We start from the raw sequence: 18,643 nt of genomic DNA, 5'->3' as shown, positions 1-18,643 counted from the left end.
CTGAAGTATGTTCCAGACAGTAGGTTACAGGAACACCTTAGTTTGCTGGGCAGTAAGGCAAACCAATATCAGTCTTTTAGACAATCTCTCTTTCAAAATGCTGGTCACAGAAGAGAGAACAGAACTCCAAGGACTTTTACTAGAGAAGTTGAGGCCACATTAAAATGGGGTGGGTCATAAAGAAATAAGGTTTAAAAAAAAAATCTGTGGGGATTTCTCCAAATAAATAACTACTATCAGGTGCTTTACTCTGAAAAGTCATTACCATTGAACTGCAGTTTGAATACACAAAATATTCCAAAACAGGCCTCACACTGGAAGCAGCCATACAGTCTACCACATACATGACAAATAATTCTTAAATCCAGGAGATGCAGCATGAAAAAGCCTGGTTGGAGCAGCTGTTTATTATTCCTTTAGCTACACAGGCCAAACAGAGAGGCTGCTCTAGGCACAGCTATTCACTGCGGCCAGATCCATACACAAGACCACTAAACAGAATCCAGTCAGCATTAAAGCAGCATCCTTTTCCCTTGCCACAACCCCATATTTTAGGTTTGAGATTGCTGACTCCAGTTTTCAGAGCTCAACTGGTTATGACTATTTTCCTGACATGTTTTCTTTTCCTTAAGATGTTCCACATAGTAAGCTTCTGTTGTTTGAATTTTGGATGCAACTAGAACATCATTGCACATCTCCTAAAACTGTTTTTCATAAATACAACCAACACTACCAGTGTAAAGGAAGACCATTTGTAAATTCCGTTTTAAAAACAGAAAATGGCTGGCAGGCATGCTTATTACATACAGCAACATATACCCACTAATCAAGGTATTTGAAATATTAATACATAAATAAACCCAAATAAGCTCAGCAGCGGCATTCAAAAAGAAAAATAACCCTCTCAATCTGTTGTTTTAGTGCTCAGAATTTCCAGGGTCTTGGTGTCAGGAGGCTGAGTGACAATGAACCAGAATCAGTTACAAATGGGTGCTTTTTACATTTATGCTTACCATGCCTATAAACCACAGGGCAGCCAACTCTACCTGCAATCTGACACGCTGTATTTGTTTTTCAAGAGCAGTTAAGCATTAAATTTCATTTGATGAGAAATCTCTAAAATTTACTCTTTTAACCAGATACTCCACTGGAAACGTGCATGCAGAAATTAGAAAATACAACAGTGGGTCATCATGCCCTGTCACTTTTGTGCAGGCTACTGTGTGATTACATATCTATAATAGCAACTTTACATGTGGTTTAGCCTTCATCTGCGAGGTGCTGAATAGCAATTATGTGCTTCAGAGGGCAACCAAAAAACAGTCATTGATGTTCCAACAGCAGAGTGCTTTTGCTGCCTCCAATAAAAACTTCCACTTTCAAAATAATGAAAAGTCACCACACCAAAGACATACTCCAGATTTTAAAAAGATATTTCTCAAAACCATTTTTCTAATCAACAAAACAGTCACAGAACTATCTTTCCTTGAGACTTGGGGGGTGAGGAGGACCATGTTCAGCAACAAAGCACCCAGGTCATCTGCTTCCTGACAAGAGCTGTAGCAACCTCACTGCAACAGCCTACGCATTCCAAGTTTTTAATATATATCTGCATAAAGCCCAGATGCATACAGTAATGGAGAGGATAAAATAACGTGTACAACACATAGCAGAAGGAAAAGTTTATCTGCATTTTAAACAAGAAAATTTGAATGTGAAAGTCAGGTTAGTTTTTTCTCCTTAGGTACAAAAGTAAAAAAAAAGGCCTGTAATCAATATTCTGCACGCAGATAGATAAATCAGATGTTATCAAGAGTTTTATTTGATACTATAATGCATATGGGAAGAAACAGTTCAGACCATCTATAAAACATTAATATGGCAATGAAAAGTCAGGGTGAATAAAGAGCAGCTTTAATTTTGGGGGCTTTTCTTACTGCTTTCCTTCACTCTGTTTATTGAAACCTGGAGATGTATGCACATCTCAACTGCATCATTGTTCCCAAATTTAGACTAGAACACCAGTCAGATAATTCCCAGCTCTCACACTAACAGCAAACCTTCAGAAATGGATGAAGTGTTCCTGTTGCCACTGGAACGTCAGCAACTCGATTCCCAAACTCTGGAAGGAAACTCTCAGTGGGTGGGGTAGGCAACACTGAGAAGAAATCCAAAGCAAGAGAAATAGAAGAGTAACGTCCTCTCCCGGGAGAAAAAGTCTGACGACAGCAGCAGAGACGCTCTTCCCACTGCCCCCATTCCTTAGGATTATAGATTACAACAGCTGCCAGGATCTCCTGCTGCTCCCCAAGACCAATCCTGCAAGAAGACCCAAGGTAAAGTACTACTGCTCAAGAGTTGCATTTCAATGAAAATTACAGCTTAGCTTTCTGATTTTCATAGGAAGATAATTTCAGTGAAAGCCTGAAGAGTGTTCCAAACACTATTAAATGGACATTGACAGCCACTGCATGTTTAACTCCTTGATTAAGACCACAATACATGAGACAGAAGAAGATATAACATTTACTTAGAATTATGGTTTTTCCCTTCAAATCACAAGTCATTTTGTTGTACTTGAACACAAGTGTATTAATACCGAAAACAAAGCATGAGACCACAGCAGCCACTCTTGAACAGCAGGGCATGGGTCAAGGACACTAATAAGAAGGGGTGGGAATGCATATACAGGAAAAGAAAACTTGTCTTTCTCCTAGCCTAGTGCACTGCTGCTGAGCCCTGGGGCTCCCAAAGACTGAGAAATCACATCCCTGTGTCTCACATACACTCCTACACCAAAGCAGCCACCATGGTTTAAGAACATCTGCTAGGTTTGTAGGCTGAGATGGTACCTTAGACCAATGGCAATAATAAAAAGGCATACTAGTTTAACATCAAGATACCATCTCTGCAACCAAGCCTTGCACACCTGTAATAATCCCTGGTGTCAGTTTCAGCCAGCTCATAGCAAAGCATACTTTTGCACAGTGGGACAGGATGACAGAATACAGTACTTCCAAAGCTCAGTAATTATTGACTGCTATAAGTATAAATAGGCTCTGTAGTATATGCAGCACTTGTTCCCATATTCTGATACCCTAAATTCTTACCAAAATAGAGAAGTTTATTAAATCCATTTAAAAACTGTTCTAAAATTATGCATAAGAACTACTTATCATTTACATCATCTTTCAGTAAAAGGCAAAAAGAAATGTGGCTGTTTTGAAAGTTCAAGATCAACTATAGTTTTACAGAGGAAGCCAACAGTTACACCAATAGGGGAAGGAGCAAGAACAGATTTTTATGATACTTGTGCAAGAGAATGCATCGCAAGTTACCCTTAACAGCCAAGTCTTTGCAGTCAAGGGAGGAGGACAACAGAGCCTTCTTCATGCTATATCTGTGCAGTAAATTAAACATCCTGTAGCAGTTTAAAAGGGGATCAAAGATCTTTTAAGTACCTATTACTGAACTATCACAGTGTGCCTATATGCAGCATTACAGCTGCTGAACATCCCAACTGCACTTGCTTCCCAATTAGACGCGTCTACAAACCTTGCACTTAGTCTTGCCTAGAGTTCAACACTAATTTAAGGTATAAATGGCAAAATCCATTACATGTGTAAATGATGTCAAGCATTTTAGATTCAGCTGAAGTCATTCACTGCTAGAATTAGTTCTCATAAAGCATTTTGCCCTAAAAGAAAATACATCAACTGATAAAATAAGCTTAAAAAAAAAAACTTAGAAGTTCATTTCTCACCATAAGATACATGATAACAAAGTCTGCTTCTCAACTTTTTTCCAACCTTTATGGGTCGCTTTGTTTTTCAGAATCATACTCTTATATGAATTATAAAAGGACAATGCTACAAAACCACTGATGTAGTGTAAGTAGTTTCCCCCTACACATACTCTTCAAAAACAACATCTGAGCTAAGCATTTTTAGATGGAGAAACAGTAGAACGATATTAAAGTTTTATTTTCAATATTCCTAATAATAGTCAAAATATATATGTAATTCACTGATAAGTTACACAGAAGGCAAATGGCAACAACTTGCAACAGAAAATCTACTGTTATGTTCAATGCTTCCAAGAAAGAATTTATATATTCAGAAGATCCTGTCCTTCATTTACTCTGTTCTTCTTACAGAAGAAAGCTAAAATAACGTGATTTGCAGAACTTCAGTACTCCAGTAGTCACCGAAAGTTTAGGAACTCTGACCTTTTAGCTGGTGCCCAGATCTAGTTCAGGGTTAGTTGTGACCATGATACGTAAACTACTTATCATATCTGTCAGCTGCAGTCCAGATATGCAGTACACACAGTACCCCAGTTTGCCCTTACCACACTAAGTTACCATTTGTTTTCAAAAGTCACAAACCAATGTCAACTTGAAGAATAAATTACGTCTTCATTCCTCCAGGCCATAATTAAGGTATAATATGATTATTTATGTTATTCTTGCCAAACTTGCTTGATGAACAAAGAATTTTAGAATATTACTGAACATGCAAAAAGTTCTCAAACACTGTATTTCTTCACAGCTTTAAGGGTTTTGAATATTTTACAAATATCTGTATTAGTTTGCTAATCCATAATCAGCTTTCATTTGCAAGTGCCACTAAACCACCACAAACCATAGTAAGCAAAAATTAGAAAAGTGAGAATTCTTTACAATTTGTTTTTTTTTTTTCTTCAGAGCAAGTAATTTTTTTTTCATAATTTACTACTTGCATCCTTATGCTTCCATCTAACAGCAATTTCATCATAACAAAGGGATAGTTTAAAAACTTCCCTAATTACACAAGGAAAATTCCCAAGCATGAAAAAGAATATCTGTAAGGTCTAAACTAACTATTATAAATGATAACATCTATAAGCAGAGAACAGGGAACAAGAGAATTACATTTTGGTGCTAGGGCTAGATTTCCTTTCTTGCTTGCATGCTCTCAGGGGACACTGGGGAAGCTATGAACCACCACAGCAGTGTTCAACAGTTAATTTTATATTTTATTTGTTGATTCATAACTCTGTTGATCACCAGCAAGGTACTTAAAGATCCTGGTTTAAGCAGAAAATTGAGACTTTAAAATCTGCTATAAGACAAATTATAGCATACCAGATACAAGTAGAAGTTATTTTTGGATTACCTACAATAAAATTGCACTTTTTAACAAAACAAAACAAAAAAAAGTGCTCACTTTCTCATGCTCTACACAGTGAGACACCTACAAAAACCAGCATTTAGCCACAAACAGGGCTGTTACTACTCCTGAGACTTCAAACAGAAATATAAGCTCAAAGGGCAAATGAAAAGAAAACCTTACAGGAGAGAAAAAAAAAAAAAAAAAAAAAAAGAGAAAAAGCCAATACTCACACAATCCATCCACCTTCAGTCCCACTGCTCCTGCTGTGTTCCCAGGCTTACTAAAGCTGCAGAGGGGCACAGGCTGCACCTGCAGTACCATGGACAGGGTATGCATGCAACAGCTTCTTCATTTCTGAGAACTCCAGCACTGAATTACTGAATTCTTAAATCCAGTTACTTCACTCAATCCTGCTGTCTATTGCCCACCCTGCCCTCTACATACTGCAAAGAGCCTTGGCTCAGTATTCTCAACAGCCTATCCACAGTTATCAGTGGTCACTACTAGCTCTCCCCTTATTGAAGTCCATCCTCCAGGATGAAGACCTCCCCTTCATCTCTTCTCACCTGGTGTAAAGGACATTAAAGTGGCTGGATCACTTTGATGCTCTCCACTGAACCTGCTCCAGCCTGTCACCCTCATGTTCTGTAATGCATTGATAAGAGTACCAGCTCACTGATATATACTGATGTTGAACAAGTTGATAGAATTTCAGCAAAGTAGTTCTACTAGATGCCCATGACAAGCGCAAGCCACACATTACAATACAAGGTTTGAATCAGAGTCAGTATTGCTCTCCATCTCTGCACCTCCCCAAAGACAACAGCAGGACCCACAGCTGCACAACAGCTCTGCTGGGTAGTGTACAGTTTCTACGGTCAGTACATATGTATACTTGGATATACCAGAGGAAGTAAATGAGATCCACAGAAACTAAGAAAAACCTCTACTGTGTACTTTGAGGAATTTTATTTTCTTTCAAGGAGAGAATAAGAATACATTACTAGGGCTGATGTCTAAGCCATAAGGTGACAAAGTGAAATAACAGAAGAGCCACAAGCACTCTAATATTCTGGGAAGTCACAGTGCCCTAGTGGCAATTATAAATAAACATTTATAACAGTTCCCCAAACCTTCCATTCAGTCCACCAAAGTAATTGAACAGGCTAATGGTAAGATTGTTTGGGACAGCATTAGCTATTTATACACACTCAGTCTTGGGTGAAGCAAGTAAAGTAAGAAATAGTTTGCAGCTGGGAAATCCCATAACCAAGATGTCTTCCATCTCTTTTTCTCAGAAGAACGATGATAGAGCTAAAGCTGAACAGCAATGCATCATTAAAAAATAAATTAAAACTAAAACAAAACTAACAGAAAATCTTCTCTACACTTCCCAGAGAAGCCTCCCTTCCTTTCATTCATTCCTAGCTGAAGGAGAGCAGACATACGCTGAAGGCTATGGAGAGATCCAAGAGCAACCTTTCAGTATCTAACAGAGAGCACTAAGAAAGAAAGAGACAGATTCTTTAGCAGGGTCTGTTATGACAGGACAAGGAGAAATGGTTTCAAATTAAAAGTGGGAGATTTAGGTTGAGTATAAGGAAACTTTCAAAACAAACAAACAGTGAAGGCAGTAAAGCACCAGCACAGATTGCCTAAAGAGGTGGTGGATGTTCCACCCCAGGGAGACACCCAAGGTCAGGCTGGAGGGGCTCTTAGCATCTTGTAGGTGTCTCCGTTTGTTGCAAGGGAGTTGGACCAGATGGGCTTTAAAGGTCCCAACTCAAATGATTTTGTGATTCTATATCAGAGCAACTCCTAATCCAAGGAGTTTTTTTTGTTTGTTTTTTTACCCTCAATTCATACAAAGAATACCATGCACCTGCTTAAAAACCATTCAGCATCCCCGAGCTTCCAAGAATCATACAGCAGAAGAAGTAATTGGTCAGTCCCTTCAACCTCATTCCAAAACGTGAGAAACAGCACAGCCACTGCTTCAGGCATTGACTCACTTGTTATCTTTAGAGTCACGTGAGAGCAAAAGAAAGCAAACTTGACTTCTGCAAAAGTGACAATGCTTACCTCTTACTGCAGAGTAGCCAAGTCAGTTTGTTAACCAGGGGCAAAGGAACACTTAACAGCTTGGAAATACAGTAATATTAGATGAATAATTTGCCTATACTTTCACTTTAAACCTCAGGCAACACTGCAGTGCATTAGAACTTGAATTTATACAGCACTTAAGGCAGGAAACAAAACACTAAAAATTAATGCCTTGATTCCTTCGAACATTTTAGTAGTATCTACCTTCACACAATGGAATTTATCTATTAATTGTAATGATATTTAAAAATGCTACTGAATCACAAAACAAAGCCTGTATTTGCAATATCAGGTACAAAAAGTTATACTAGAGAATCTTCTAATAAAGCATAAAGATTGTTGTCACACAAACTGTCTTAGTGTGTAAATCCATATGTTACAGTGGAACTATTAAGCTACAGCAGAAGTTTAACATACACAAGTCCATTTTTACTTTAAGTGGACACAATATCTACACTTACGCACCTGCATTTAGAACTTCTCAAGAGTGCACAAGTAACTGAAGCATTAGCGCCTGTGGCTAGGAACAGCAAAGTAACAATAAAATGCACAACTGAAGCAATTCAACATTTTTCATTGTGTAAGTACATCTTGAAGGTAAAGTTGGTTGCAAATACAGCACTGTGTCCAGATTTGTGATACTACCGAAATAAACCAAAGGTCTAACTTCCACCCATTTCTTGTCTTATGGTGAAAGCATCAAAGGACAGGTCCTCTCTAAAACCTGCAATTCTTCAGTAGATACAATTCTATACACTAAACTACCTCTTAGCAACTTAGAGGAATTAGTTGGGTAGAACACAGGCACAGCTAGATAAAATGCAGTATCAAATAAAACCAGTGACACATTTGTTCTACTGGCTGAAGAAAAACATTGACTCAGTTTGGTTTAACCATGGAAAATAAGAATACTTGCTTAGGTCATTTTTGGGACAGACAACAATAGGATGCTGCTCCAAAAGATTCACTGTCGCAGCTCACACAACAGTGAAGAGCATAAATGTCTACCATGCCACAGCCACAGTCAAGCACATTTTGGAACTACCATTGTTTTTTAAGAGAATGTTTTAAGTTTTACTTTGTAAGGAGAAGAATAAAGAAGACATATCATATAAAACTGAAAGCGTATCAGGAGCTTAAACATAACAACTGCCCCCTAAACGTTTATCCTCCCTGTTCACTTTTGACTGGGTTGCAGTTCAGAACCTCACATCTCCTGAAGACACTGCTGAGGCAAAAAGGAGAATAACTAGTAATTCCAGAGTAAAATCTACTTCAGAAGTAGCCATTCAGTTCCTAGCTTTTCTACTAATTTAGCATACGTTGTAGTTTTCTATAAAATATACCTTTTAGAAAGTGAAATACTACACTTAATTCAGCATTTCTTTGCCTAACAAGATTGTTACTGCAACAAAAACAGTGCAGAGCAGAGCTCAGATCTACGTGCCTAGGCATTTGAGACAAGTCTCAGAAATTATCAATTATCATTCACTTTTACCAGAGAGAATTAATGATAAGAAATTCTAAAGCAGTATACAAATGAAGATAAAGGCTATAACTACAGTCAGAAGACAATCCAGGTAAGTTACACTACAAGGAACTAAGGTCAACTCCTTTGAGCAGAAATTTGGTATGACTTGGAATAATTTGAATTTTGTATTCAAACTAGAGATAGGAGCTTAAAGACTCCAGATAAAAACATTGCATCAATGTCTCCAAGAGAAGGATGCATCTCCAATATGATAAACACTAGCAAGCTTCAAGAATTCACAAGTTGACAATTAGAAGGCATACACACTTGCAGGTAGTCAGGTCTAAAACTGATTTAAGTTGCATCTTTACTATACTTTTTTTTTTTTTTTAAGAATTATTTCAGAAAGCAAACCAAGCTTCATACATTCAACCTAGAGGCAGGATAAATTTCAGAAGAAATTTATAGGAATCTTCCTATCACTCTCACTCCACACAATTGCTATAAATCCAGAGGGATGGTAGTTCTGTGTAGTACTCTCAAGATCATAAATCCTGCCTCCCACATGTCTGGTACATGAGCTACAATCTTCTGCTGTTCAGAGAAATACGTATCTGTTACTAAACAACAGTGTTCAGGAATATCAGGATCTGCATTCAAGGAAGCATCTTTAACTCAATGGGGGAGAGTACATAATTGCTTGAAGATTGTCTTTATGCTGTAGTAAACAAATTCTAGAGACAGTCACCCACAAAACAATTGTCTTAAAAAAAAAAAAAAAAGAGAACATTAAGAAGTATCCTAGAGATATCATTCTCCAGATCATTTTCTAAAAAGGCTGGGCGGAGTGAAAAATATAGATATATCTTCTAAAACAGAAACACTCAAAAGCAGAGAACCAACATCCACAAATTTCAATGAGGTGTAGAGTACTGTTTTTTAGAAAAATTCCTTCTAATTTACGTGGAACTGCTTTCATTCAGATAGGTGAATTTAAGAAGTCATTAGATACATACAAAACACTGAACTCAATCTCAAAAAAAAAATAAAAAAAGATCTGCCAGACTATGATAAATACGCTATAAAAAGCATAGAAGCTCAAGTGCACTGCAAATGCACTTGCCCAGCATATTCTTTAAGTGCTGTGGCTTTACTTCACAGGTTTTATTTGCTTCCTCCCAGGCTATCAGACAGCTCTGAATTCTTACTGAGCAAAAGCAGCTGAACGCAGTACCTTCAGAAGCTTAAGCCCATGTGAGACACAAACTAACCAGAATACACACAAGATTCAAAGAACTGCCTTAACAGAAGTCTAATAGCTATGCTTTTATTTTTTATTATTTTTAAAGAAAAGGAAAAAACATACGAGAGGAATACAGCATTAAGGAGGCCTCACCAACATACACACTGTTGTCAGCTCTGACTTAGAGGATGCTCTCTAATATCTGGCTTTCTATTTAGTAAAACATACATCAGCACTGAGCCCTTCTCCTTTCTTGTATTTCCATCTAATGTGGAGTTCTTGAGTCCATCAATCACAGGATAACACAGTACTAACAGAAGATGCTGCACTGCATCTCTATGGAAGTAGTCTTCAAGCTTGCAGAACCACATTCTCACTACAACAGAAAAAGCAGCTGGCTGTTCCTCTCAACCAATAACAAGCACCTCATTTTTTAAGCACAGCTGATGACAGTACTGTAAACACCAAAGTGAACCTGCCTCTCACCTATTCCCACCAAATTATATTCATGTGAAAGATTCTGGCTCACCTCTACACACTAGCACGAGATGTGTGAGCATGTGTGCACAAGATCTAAATAGATAATCAGTAGGGACAGAATAAGGATTCCAAACGCCTGTTTTCTTGTTCTTCACTTTGATTATATTCTCTATAACGAAGCCAAAAAAATAAAAGCAATGCCACTGTGGGCCTCCTTATGAAGATGGCTGATCCTTTTTGGCCAGTGAACTTGAGAGCAGTTAGCTGGTCACCCAGAAAAAGACACCGCTGTCTACAGCATTGTTTCAAAGCAGTTTCCAACTGAGGTAAGGTGTTTTCTTAAGACTGTCAAGGAGTCACACGGTCACACAACACAGCTGGTTCTTACCAAGTTTCACTGTGCTATGTATTTATATAGTAGTAACCAGAGCAATAGTTCTTGTACAAGGTATGCCACTGCCCCACCCCCAGGGAATCACAAACTTGGAAGGTTAAATCAAAATGAGACCATAAGCAAGAAGAAATTAATGGCTTCAAGAGGGCTCAATTAGAGCAGGAAGCCACTACACCGGTGTGAACAAGGGAATGGACCTACCTCAAAGCACGCTTATAGCTGTAACTACTATTTGAGACCAAAAAAACTGTAAATGAGCCAGAAGATGATTACCTATGCGCAGAAGACAGCCTTGATGATTTTTTAGCTGGCATTCCCTTAAGTTTCCACTGTTCTTTCTTATTTCCAACATACACTAACAGTTATTTTAAGAGAAAGCCACCAGTGATTATCATCCTCTGTTTTCAGGCTTGCCACCTAGCGCTCTAGAACCAGTTCACCAATAACTGAAACCACAACATTAATATGTTAAGTATACACTTCACTAAATGAAAGTATTAGTAAGAAGCTTTAAGAGACAAGAAGCAGCTACAACTTTTCAAACATGGTTCCTCAGTTACAACTTCCTTGACCTTTAACTAAAGATGAAGTCATGTAGAAAGGAGACCTACTGTCTCAGGAAGAGGGACCGAACATGCTAAACAAACAGCAGAAGCATATGCAAAGTGGGCTGCCTCTGAGGAGCAGCAGTTGTACGGTAAATGGCAGCAAGATTAAGTCACAAGACAAATTGGATTAATGTTTCTGGGTCCCTCTTTCATTTGGACTAGTGCTTTTAACTAATCCCACCAGTTTAGGGGCCCCTACATTTCATATGATGGGGGAAATGCACTCATTAACTATAAGACGAGGTGACCTATAAAAACTGACTTTGACCTAGCAAGTTTTGGCCTTTCTTTTGATGCTAGTTTAGGAGCTCTCAAAGGACTGCTTTTTTTTTTTTTTTTTTTAAATGAATAAGATACTGAAGACAAATAGATTTCATTAAAAGAAAATAAGACTATAAAGTCAAATGTAACAAAGCAGTAGCTGCTCAACAGAGGAGATAATTTCTATTTTTGAATCATCCAACAGCCCAAACTTCTACAGATCATTGCGAAGCTTTAGAACTTGATCAGATGAGCATTTCTGTAGCCACCTATACCTGTCTTCATTCATTACATTTGTAGATGGAAGAAGAACAGTTGAACACTTTCTCCACACATCTAGTGACTATCAACACTGTACTTCACTCCCACCTCCTCCTTTTTTTTTTTGTTAATTTCTAAGATGGATCACAATCCAGGAACTCTGAATGAGTCACCATGCTTACCTATCTGGCACATTACTTGCATCAAAACTTTTATCACTGAAAGTCCCCCAGATCAGCAACGCCAAAGCAGGTATTTATATCACTGAATTATTTCCTTCCATTCCTGAATGAAACTGTTAAACATACATATTTTAAAAAGGTAAATTATTGTAACATGATTTGAAGTAATAAAATTACTTCAGTGGCAGATACAGCACTTCACAGTCTTACCAGTCTTAGCCTCTGCACATTAAAACTAATACATATCATTCAAACAAGTTTCACACTAAGTTTACAGTCACGACAGAAAGCTTAACATAAACTCAACATGTGTTTCTTACAAGTCTCATCTGTTGAATTCACTGTTCTTAAAACAAATTACTGCCAGCTTAGTGCTGTGGAAAAGTGAGAAGTTGGGCAAGTCTTTGTATGCCTTGTTTTCTGCCCTGCTATAAGATACCTGCCCTTTTAGTTGCCACTTTTCTGTAACAAATTTCACATGACAGAAACTGTTAAAGAACATCCACATTGGGAAATTGGGAAAGCCCCTTCTGTTCAGAGAGGAAGAGATTAGAACTCAGTTGCCAGAACCAGAAAGATAGGTTGCAGTTCACCACAGAGGCCTAAGAAAGTGGGCTGAAGTAGTAGCAGGAATGAAGCACTGCTTGAAAGCCAGAGTACTTTCTCACTTACTCTTGTCACTCCTACAAAGTTCTTGTGATTCTGTTCAGAATTCATTAGCAAAATCCAATGTTAAGAATTGAAAGAAATTAAATTCCTAGTACTGCTAACTTGTACTTGCCCTCAGATACAAGACATAGCAACATTACCTTCCTGCAATAAAGGACTGTCCTGACAAGTAACAAACCTAAAGGACACAGTCCAGCAATCTGTGCTACACCAGAGAACTCATCTCACAACCAAAACTTCAATACTGCTGTTATTTTACATTACATATTGCATACAATTTATGTGAATTTCACTTTACATTAGCTGTCCTGTATTCTTGAGGGCAGCAAGACTCAGCAAGAAGAAATGCTGAGATTACAGGAGAAAGTCACTCACAGACAACTGAAGTTTTGTCATCTTCCCTTGTAAGAAAACAGATGTTAGTAGAAGCACGCAGTACTGTTCTAGAAACAAGCCTCAGCCCAGAGCTAAACTCTGCTTCCACCAAATTCAGTAATCTGCCTGCTTGGCCTTTGTATCCACCTTTAAATTCGCTCACAATAGACAAACAATACCCATTATATTGTCCTCAACCCCTTTCCCCAGTTTGAAAACCAGCAAAAGAGCAAGTAAAAACACTCAAATGATCAATTCATTCTTACGAAATTAATTCTATCATATCCTGCTCCGGAGTACAGTAGAGAGCTATGAAGACTCACAGAAAAGGGATGAAGAGCATCATTCTCTAGCCTTACTTTTGCAGTGTTTCTGGACACAAGCACATGCTGTAACACCATAAGATAACATGTACATAAACTACTTTGTACGCACATGTTAAGCAAAAGACTTCCTGAAGTCCCACTGAAATGAAAGACCTCCAACAAAAAAATACCGTAGACTTCCCATGACCCCAGAACTGCCAGGGGGAAGGAAAAGAAACAGCATTCCACCTGCACAAAAAGGCCACCAAGCCTAATTACTTGATCTAAGTGCTATGGAGAAATCACTATTTTAAACACTGATTCCTTTCTTTAAGCTGGAGTAAACAGTCTAATAACAGCTAGCCAGAACCAGAAATCTGAACGTATGCTAAATTAGTGAGATCATTTAATACAATACTGCAACAAGAAGTTTGAGTTTAAAGGGAATCTTCATCAAAAAAATGTTGCCTGACAAAACCAAACATACAGTCAAAGTTTGTAATATGAAATAAAACCCAGTTTGATGAAAATATGCACCTAACAGATCCAAACAGTTTAACACAAGAACATATACACACTTTCACTCACAGAGCTTATACTCAGTATTGCCTGCTAGATACTTACACTGCCCTCCCAATTTGCTTACAGGCAGCACCAGAAGACCTGAGCAACACCCCAATACCTGCCCAGCTTCAGCTTCCAAATCTGCTAAGTGCTTACAACCATTAACATGTTAACAAATGTTAAATCATGTCTTGAAAGGTGCCAATTCCTGGACTATTCTCCAAGAACAAAGAGGCCCAAAGAGATGTTTAGTTAACCAAGTCTTGATTCCTCACACTGTTCCCATAAGATGAAACAGGCCAAAGATACATGCTAATAAGCAAAGAAAGCACCAAAATCCTAAAGGACTGAAACACTCAGTAGAAAGATCAGAAAGAAATGCAAGCTAGGCAGTCTTTGTCCAGAGTTGTTAAAGGAAGAATAATTCACAAATGCAAAGTGGGACAAACTGTGGTCTGTACAACCTGAGACACCATTCTCCATGTGAAAGTGCAGCAACCCTTGATGCTAGTGATCTTGCTGAGTAACTGATTTCCTTCCATTGTGGTAAGGACTAGCGTTCAGCCTCACCTTACCTGGGCAATGAAAGTAGTCATCCAAGGCCTAAGAGGCCTTAGGCCAAGGCCTAAACCAGCCACCACGAAGATGTTTCGTAAGCACAGGTAACTGCTATTTGAAATAAATGAGATTATTTCAGATAGGTAGGCAAAATTTTGAGAGAGCTGCTAAAGTTAAGCCTTCAAGGCCCATACTTAAGATGTTGGTCAGAGCAATCTCAAAATGTTTCACTTACATACCGACTACCCTAACTTTCCTGAACAGCAGTCATGAAGGAAAAAAAAAAAGAACAAAGTCACATACTTGTGCATATCCTCTCCCCAAGTCCTTCATTCAGAGGGCACTCTCTAGTAGTTACTAAACTTTCTGAAGAAGAGGTACCAAAGCGTTAACTGAGTGTTATTCTTGAAAGACACTCACCACCTTTCCTCTGGAAAGAGAGCAGCTGTTAGGATCATCTAAGAATCATCATAAAAAAAGTAAAAAGAGGCACCTGAAGAAACAACAAGTTCACAGCACAGATCATTTTATCACTGTACTCCCCCTTTCCAAAACAATCCTTTCCCCTAGAATGAACTTTGGTTGCAATTCAGCCAAGTTCAACTGCCAAGCATTTCTAAACACTTACATGTGTTCATCTTGCTCATGAGCTAGGAACTATCACAGAGCCCCAGAGGCTTAAGGTGCAACTCAGTGAACCAGAGCACAGCCTTGGGTTCAGGTATGTTAGAGGGATGCTAAGAAATCAGACAGACATTAGAGTATTTGAAGGCCATCTGAAAACAGCTTCTCTACTCCAACCAAACAGCTGTTTTGTTCTCAGCTCTTTGTAAGACTGTATTTAACAAAAAAAAAGGAAAAAAAAGCTATCAAGAAACAAACAGGAACACAGGGAAGACAGCAGCGTTACCACTCCTCTGTGTATTCATCTGTCTGTACAAGTTTGTCTTCTGCTCATGTCAATCCTCATGTGAATACGAAGGCAAAGCACAGGGATGCTCAAGTGGAGACATCTTAAAACTAAAGTGAAAGGTGGAGAGTTAAAACCCAGCAAGTCAGAAATTGGTACAGGCTCAGTAAATATACGCTTAGCCAACAGTAACTTCTGAAACTTTCGAGCAGGAGTGAGCCAACATCTGCAGGCCGAGAGCATTCACAGCATTAACCTGCTGAGGTCTTTGCTTACATTAACATGCGGTCCAAAGAGAACTTTCTGCTGCAAACTACGCACTTGGTATTACTGTGCTGACACACTTATCTAAGCCAAGGCCAATTACATCCTTTCAGGTACAGTAAAGAAGTGTTTTGAGGTAATTATCCAGCATATTCTCCCTCCCTGCTCCTGCACACACACAGCCGGCAGCAGCTCACTCAGATTGGCAGGCAGAGCTCTGACAGACACTGGTAGTCGGCGCAGAGTCCGCACGCAGCCCTGTCATTTGCCTCTGCCGAGGCACAAAATGGAAAGAGTTTGCAGTGTTTTGCAAGTCGGAGACGGCAAGTTACATAGCGATTATTCTACTAACAGACAGATCCCGGGAGGTTACACGGACGGTCCAAAATAATGCAAAAAACAAGATGCTGCCATTTACCGTCTGTTTGTCTCTCTTTCAAGGAAAAGAAAAAAAGTGCAAATCATAAAGAACAAATGGAGCCCAGAGCTCCGGGGAGGAGGAAGGAGAGGAGAGAGGAAATTTCCACGCAGCCTCGAAGCGAATCACGCTGTGATCCCCGTGCCCGGCCTCCCCGCACGGCCGGTGGCAGCGGGGCGGGAGGCGGCGGGCGCCCAGCGAGGGAGGCCCGGCGGCTCCGGGCGCAGCACACAACCCGGCCCCTGCCCCGCGCCCCCGGCCCGGGAGGCGCCACCCCGTGCCCTGACCGCCCGGCCCGGGCCCTTCCGCGCGCCGCACCGGCCCGGCGCGTCCCCCCGCCGCCAGGGCCGGCCCGGGGGGGTGGGCTGAGGCCTGCGCCGTCCCGGCGAAGCCTCGGCGCTCTGGTAGGCAGAGCGGCTCGGCTCCCCCCTCCCTTCTTCTCCTCCTCCTCCTCCTCGTCCTCCTCCTCGCCTCTCCCTCCTTCCTTCCCCGGCCCGGCCTTCGGCTCGCACTCACCCGCCTTCCTCGTCCCTGCCCGGCCCGCGGAGCGTGTGCGCGGCTCTCCCTGCGCGGCGCTGCCCGGCGGCGGCGGCTGCCGGGCCGGCGGGGGCGGGCAGTGGGTGAGCGTGCGGGGAAGGAGGAGAGGGGAGAAGGAGGAGGAGGAGAAGGGTGGGGAGGGAAGGCGAGAGGAGGCGAGGAGAAACGCGGGGAAGAAACCGCAGCAGCGCTCCCGGGGCGGGACCTGTAGCGGCGGGCCGGCCGGGCGCTCGGGCGGCTGCTCCGACGACCTTTAGGCGAGAGACGGGGAATCTCCGAGCTCGGGGCGCTCCGCTGCCAGCCCGGCCACCATCTTACATTAGGGAGACTTGCCCTGGACGCCGCCTCTCCTGCGCTTGCGCCGCCGACAGTGGGCGGGGAGCAACGGCGGGGGGCGGCCGCGGGGACGGAGAGCGACGGCGACGGCGCGGGGAGCGACGGGAGTTGTAGGCGGCTCGGCCGGAGCGCGCGCGGACGGCTCGATGCCGCCGCCGGGGAGCGCCGGAGACCCCCGGCGCCGTTACCGCGTCACGTCCACCCGCCGCTCCGTGAGGACGTCGGCACCGGACCGGGGTGCAGCTGCCGGGTATCCCGAGTCCGTTGCCCGCTCGAAGAAGAAAGCAGCGACACGGGAACCGGCATGCGCTTGGTTTCCTCTCTCCTGCTGCAAAATCCAGGGAAATTGTGTTTTCGTGTTTAGCGGCTGTAACTTTGACCGAAGCATCCTTCCTTCCTGCCAGTTCTCAAGGAAGAAATCTCTCCCTTTGGTCTCCGTGCTGACGGAAATTCATACGGGCTTGGTTACTTCAGCCACTGCTAAGGGAGAGGGGGCAGCTCTGAGCTGTGCTCTCTGTAACAGCGACAGGGCCCGAGGGAACGGCGTGGAGCTGTGTGAGGGGAGGGGGTCAGGACACAGTCTGCACCAGAGGGCGGTGGGCATGAAACAGAATGCCCAGGGCAGCGAGCACAGCCCAGAGCTGCCAGAATTCAAGGCAGCTTTCAATTCATCGTTTGATATCACTCTCAAACATAAGGTCGGACCCATATGTCTCTTCCAACTTAGGATATTCTGCGATTCACCTTTGAATTTCAAGGTATTGAACAGCCTCAAACCATATGCTCCACTAGCAGTGAACTGCCTCACTCTGACACAGCTTGTTCTTCCTGAGACAAGCTAGCGTTACCTCACTTTTTATATTGATATATCTGTACCAGAAAAGCTCAGTGAATTAACTTTACTACTTCTGGCTACAGATCACATAAAAATAAATAGTTTCATTAGTAGTCCTGACATAGGTAACAGAAATGTAGCACTTTTTTGGAAACAAAGCATGAGGTGAAATTGAAACAGCTGTATTATGTGAGAAAGTCCTTGTTTGCTTATATATTCAACTGGAACATATACATCATATATAGAGCTACATAGTAATCAAATTCAAGCACGTATGTATAAAAATAATGTACAAATGAAAGACTGTATATTTTGCACATTTCCGTGTCAAGCTCTGTATAAACCATTAGGTTCCAGAAGTGCCTATTATGTAAGTAGCTTACATAAATAATGCAATTGGTGACTCACCTAATACCTGGCGATGTGTTTTGTTGAATAAAAGTCCAAAATTTATCTAGAAGATTAATTAAAAGAAAATGTCTAAAAGCTGCAATTTGTGGGTCAGATGTAAGACAGTCTGTGGTTTTTTTTTTAAATCCACTACTGAGGGGACTTTCCCTTCCTAAGGGGCTGTTCATATTCCTTCACATGAGCCCCATATGAACACAGATTTCACCACCATCCAATAATCATCTGAAAATTGCCTTCATAGATGAAGATTGCTTTGAGAGACATTACTGGAAGTTACCCATAGCCCTGCTTTAATTTGGTAAGAA

The 18,643-nt window shown here is 41.1% G+C and overlaps 1 protein-coding gene across 4 annotated transcripts in view; it reads right to left on the bottom strand.

The window, feature by feature from the left end:
• CNOT4 (CCR4-NOT transcription complex subunit 4) overlaps positions 1-17,122 on the bottom strand; it is a 67,837-nt gene extending 50,715 nt beyond the window's left edge. For 3 of the 4 annotated variants that reach the window (XM_048940493.1, XM_048940513.1, XM_048940503.1), the window contains exon 1: positions 16,736-17,122. The gene's annotated coding sequence lies outside the window, so the exon portion shown is untranslated. The remainder of the gene's footprint in view (positions 1-16,735) is intronic. The other variant, XM_048940523.1, reaches the window with a different exon arrangement.
• Between the last annotated feature and the right edge of the window lie 1,521 nt (positions 17,123-18,643).

This window comes from Lagopus muta, chromosome 1 (genome assembly GCF_023343835.1).
Source record: "Lagopus muta isolate bLagMut1 chromosome 1, bLagMut1 primary, whole genome shotgun sequence".
Taxonomy (NCBI): domain Eukaryota; kingdom Metazoa; phylum Chordata; class Aves; order Galliformes; family Phasianidae; genus Lagopus; species Lagopus muta.
This window is presented reverse-complemented; position numbering and strand designations above follow the sequence as displayed.